We start from the raw sequence: 5,592 nt of genomic DNA, 5'->3' as shown, positions 1-5,592 counted from the left end.
ACTCGCCCAACCACTGCTTAGGCCTTCGAGTTGATGGCCTTCACACGGGTGGAGTGTGCACCGACACAGAGCTCCAGTCTAACGGTGGTGTTGTGACAGACAAAGTTATGGGTGGCACCCGTGTCCACCATTGCATAAATCTCCCTGCCATTCAGGGTTATAAGCACATATAAAAGCGGCTGAGAAGTACCTTTCACAGCCCGTAATGCTTCCAATAATTGGAGAGGGTTGACCCTAGGGGGAGAGTCAGAGTCACTATCTTCCTTAGTGACCAATGCAGCCAGCTTCTCCAGCTTCGGGCAATCCCGCTCCCGGTGCGGTCTATCACAGATGAAGCATCCTAATGAGTTGCTATTTTGGCCGCATGTCGGCCTGCCCTCTGGCCTTGGCCGGTCTTCCTTCCCCTTCCCTCCTGAAGGTTTCCTGGAAAGAGTTTTCATTGGTTTCTTCTCAAACTTCTTCTCCTTAGGCTGAGACTTGGCTTTTTCACCATCAAGTGCGGCAAAGTTACGAAAGTCCACCAAGGATTCAGCCGTCATGTTGGCAAAAGGCAAATCCTTCGCTATTTATCATCTTACTTCTAGATGTGCCAACTACTGTAATCCTGTCAAAAAAAAGAAGAGCTTATCTTCCTCGGCCATCTCAGGGATAACTAATATCAAAGATGTGAAGTCATTGACGTAGTCCCGAATGGTGCCTGTATGCTTCAATTTCTATAGCGCCAGTCTTGCCATAAAAGCAGTATTGCCAGGGAGAAACTACTCTCGCAACTCCTTATTTAGGTCCGACCATGAATAGGTAGTTATACGTCCTGCGCAGGCATCCTCCACCAATGCTTCACGTCTCTACTTAAATACATCCCTACTAAAGGGACTTGTTCAACCTCAGGGACCTTGGTAGCCTTGAAATATTGATCGACGTCCCATAAAAAGTTCTCCAGGGTCTTGGCACTCCTCACACCATTGAAGGGTGCCGATTTTAGAACCTTCACACGAGGACCTCCCTCCTACATGCTAGGTTGACTACAACCCATCTCCTAGAGGTGACTTAGTTCCCCGGAAAGCTCCTGCACTTTCGAGGTTAACAATTTTCGTTATGCGGCCGAGTTCGAGAACTCGGCCAAGTAGGTCTTCATACCTTTTACAAAGAGGTATACTCTAAGCTCCTTCGGCCTCCGTGCCCACCATGTCGTCTAGACGCCCGACGACTAGCTGAGTCCTCATCTTGGTTCCTTTCGCCATCTCGCTACTTATTAACCTCGAGCTCTAATACCACTTATCACGGGGTTGATCTGCCTAGATCGGCACCGTACAGTGATTGGCTACGCTCGTTCGCCCCAACCCAGCTTTCTCTCCCAAAAGCTCTAGAATCCAGTCAAGAAAGAAACAAATAAGCAAAGAACACCAAGTATGAAGAGAGAAAAAGTAACTCTCTTGAAGTGGAAAAGTCTACAACCTTCACCTAAGGCTACAATTCTCACTTGCCTTCCAAAGGCTCCCCTTCACCCCCTTTTATAGGCAAAGGACCCTAAAACTTAACCATTCTTGGGTATGGCCGGCCACATTTTCGGCCATGCCTGGACGTCAGCCCGAGTCAGCACCACATCAGCGCCGATCGTTCCACCCGCGTCACCCTGTCACATCGCGCTATGCCGAGACGCCTTGCCCTAACCGCAACCTTGCCTGCGTCCTGTGCAAGTCAGACTCGTCCTTAGCTGAAACACCACTCCCTGCCAGGCTGCCAACCTTACAGGCCTATCTGGTGCCATACCTTGCGGCCTACACCATCCTCGATTCAGCCCGCTCGCTTCAGCCCGCTCGAAGCCATACCGCTAGCGTCAGCCTGCCTTACCAAGAGCGACCCGACCCTTTTACGCCATTCCTCTTGGTAACCGATCCATGACCCGCCTAAGTCATTGGTATATATTCTAGGCCAATGCCTTATAATATTTTTGGCCTCTCCCGGCCTAGCACTACCGATATTACCACGCACCGCTCGTTCATTGCGCGCGGCTCTACCGACGTGCCTCGGTGACGCCTTAGGTTAGGTTGCGCGGGATGTTATACCCGCTAATGACCGAGTGTGGTGTATAACTGTATAATATGTACTAAGTCATAATCCTAACCAAATACAAATTACCCTTGTATCATACCGCGGGGTGTTGCCCCTGTACACCCAACCTATCAAATCGAAGCTCTCCTAATATGACAAATGTTGTCAGTCTACTCCACTCCGTTCCCGCATCTACTTTATTTACTTGTATATATGTGCCATACACAGTAGTATGAGTTTTCAAAAATGTAACTCCCATATTTTGGGTATTTAAAAAGACAAAACAAATGGTTCATGATTCAAGTATTTAATCCAAAAAAATCATGGTTTTGTAGAAACTGAGACATAATAACATTCTCAAACCCAATAACCTAAAAACTCCTATGACTTTACTCGCCGTCGCTACTAAGCCAGAGCTGTCAAGGACTTCATACCCCTGATGTTGACCCACCGAGTCCCCTTATAGTGATATCCAGGTTCTCGATGAAATGCCTCTTCTGGCTTCTACGCGCCTCCCGAAAGAGGGAACCATAAATGAAACCCCTCACGCCCCCTCTACATGTTGGTTATGAATGTTCTTCCTACTACAGTAGGTTAAAACCCTAGTCACCATCAAAACCACCCTATTGAGAACATTAAGACAGTAGGTTAAAGCCCTAATCACCATCAATACAATCCATGTATAGCACATCATAATGTCCATGACTATAACAAACATCAAACATCGGAAATGAAAACCATTTTCACAAGTGTCGATGCCAAAAGTATGGTAAGGCGTACAGAGTTTCATAAATCATTTCAACTATAATATATGAGTATAGTCATAAACATTTTCAATCAAATATCCAGAGTTTCATATATAAATCAATAGCATAGAAATTCTGTTCCAACTTAACCTACTCACAACTTAGGTGGTTGATTTCTCAAGTGTGATACTCCTCCACTGGCCCTTCGAATCGAGCCAAGCTCTTACACATAACCAACCACACATGAGCCAAACAACAAAGAAAAATAAGAAATGAGAAATGAATAAACAAAACCCTAAGTTTAAGCAAAGCAACCCGTACAAGGGCTTATGGTTAGCTAAAATCCAGGTTCAAGGGTTTCCTAAGAGTTTCAAGGGATCTAGGCTTCACTCCAAACCAAGGAAACAAGTAAATGAAGGAGATTTGACTTTGCTACGGTAATACTATAGTAAACTTAATTTCAGAGAAGAAGAAAGTCTATGGATTCAAGAAGATTGAAGGAATACAAGGAAATGCATATACTCCTCTCAAGTTTCTAGCGCTAAATAAGCAAGCAAGTAAAGCTGCATCAAGCTTTCTCAAGCTTATTATCAAACCCAAGATCTATCATCAATCTCATCCAAACATCAAGCACTTGCAATGAACATTGGCAACTAAATTCCTCCATTTCAACTTTGCAACAGAATTGTCATCTATTTGTATCGGAATGGGAAATTTGCAACAAATTTCATGACATTTGCGATAGATTTCACGATGGGGAAAGGATGATGGATCTTTAAGCTTCAATTAGCAAGAAGAGGGGATCATCCAACCTTTTTTCTTACTCCAAATAACGTCAAAACGATGAGATAAAGAGACGAAAAGAGGGGGAGAAAAAACCTTAAAATGGATTAAGGGTTGGGAAAAAGACCAAGCACGGGCGTGCTCTCCGAAGCACAACCATGCTTCACCCCGTGAACCACTATAATAACAAGCTACAGAGTTAATGCTACATTAGAAAAAGGCTCGGGCATTGTGCTCAGAGCACGATCATGCTTAGGGCATGCTCCAGGTCGTGCACTTCATAGGTTGGTTGTTTTTTTCAGCGAAGTATTATTCACAATATTGTAGTAACAAACTAGTCATTGTTACTGTTGATAAATGCTTGTGTATAAGTATTACAAAGTATACTTTTCTTACATTGAGCAACACTTTTATCAGATTTTATGGCTTATTCGTGTATATTTGTGTTCTTTTGTGCATTTAGGGTTGTGGAGACAAGTTTGGAAAAAAAAGGGAAGCAAAAATAGATCATGGACGCAATTATTGAGGAAACTCTTGGACCGAACAAGGATTAAGGCACAAGTTGTGCTCATAGACATGTGGGTGTGTGCTAACCTCCAAAATGCTCAAGTGAAAATACAAATTGGAAGGGAACAAAGGCAGTTACACTCACATGTTCTGACTTATGCAACATTGTCAAGAGCTTCATCAATGTACTTGAAAGCAAGACGCGACGTGATCTACTGCATGGTTGTGTGCCCAACTCAGTGGCCTCGATGAAGAAAATGAAGTCGGCAACATTATAGCAAAAGTACTGTAGCAGTTTACTATAGCAAATCACTATAGCAAAATCATTATAGTAGTTACTGTTTACAACGTGCAAGAAAATGAAACCTGGAAATCCACACGGCCATGTGGAAATTTCATACGCCCGTGCACATGCCCAATTTCAGCCCTATAAATACCGCTTTGAGTGTTTTATTTGGGGATTTTCTTCCTATCTTTTGCCCATCTTTTGGGGAGAGCGCGGCTAAGGTTTGGAGATATTTTTGCTGGGATTTAGGAGCGGTCCTATGACATTCGACATCAATTTTCTTTAGAGGAGAGCTATTGGGGGAGTTTTCATCTTCATCGATTCGGCAAGGTGAACCCTAGGCTTGACAAAAGAGTCCTTGGAGAAGGCGAGGCCTCTCCTCAAGACCATCGACACGGACGACAAAGGGGTCATCTCTATGGATTGCTTGTATTTATCTTTGATTTTATCTTTGACTTTGTATTGCTCCATGGAGAGCTAAACCCCTAGTGGGTGCTTGGACTTGTAAACCCGAGGATGGTTTTGTTTCATTGACTTCTATTATGTTTCCTTTAATTGATGTTTTAATTGAGTTTCAATCTTGTGTGCTTATTGATTCGATTTTCCGTTAGAGTGACACTAGGGTTGATAATCTATCTAGGTAATCCATTGAAGGGGTGACAACTTCATTAGGATTAGACTTAGCGAGATTGATAAGGGTTGAGAGAGTGAGTTGAGAGATAGTCAAACATCGCGTTTCCCTTTCGACGTGATTTATCCTATCTCCACGTTCCAAGAGTTCTTTACGGTTACGATAGAGTGAAGTGCTAAGAGACAAACTCCACTGGGGCTTAGTTGCATAAACAATAGAGTGAAGTGTTGAGTAATCCTTAGTGCTGGGGCTTAATAGTGATTAGGGGTCTTTCACCTGGACCAAATGGTTAGATATATATTAGGGAATAGGGTTTATCACTTGGAGTCCCTAGAGCCTCAAGCAGTCCCTCACAGTGTGAGGTGTTGAGAGTATCCCTTTCCGCCGGGGCATAGTGTAGAGGGCTAGTCACGGTTGATCTTAGGTTTGGGACCGTGTGTCTTTGGATTTCCACAACTCATTAAACTTCAATTTTAGGAGGTATAATATTAGTCTTGCACATTGAAACAATAGTCCTAGGGTGAGCATTGTTTGAGTACCCCATTTTACCATTGATTACCTCTCTTTACTCCTCTTGCTTGTTCTCT

The sequence above is a fragment of the Dioscorea cayenensis genome, chromosome 1, assembly GCF_009730915.1.
Source record: "Dioscorea cayenensis subsp. rotundata cultivar TDr96_F1 chromosome 1, TDr96_F1_v2_PseudoChromosome.rev07_lg8_w22 25.fasta, whole genome shotgun sequence".
Taxonomy (NCBI): Eukaryota; Viridiplantae; Streptophyta; class Magnoliopsida; order Dioscoreales; family Dioscoreaceae; genus Dioscorea; species Dioscorea cayenensis.
The sequence above is the reverse complement of the archived record's forward strand: the minus strand, read 5'-3'. Positions refer to the sequence as shown.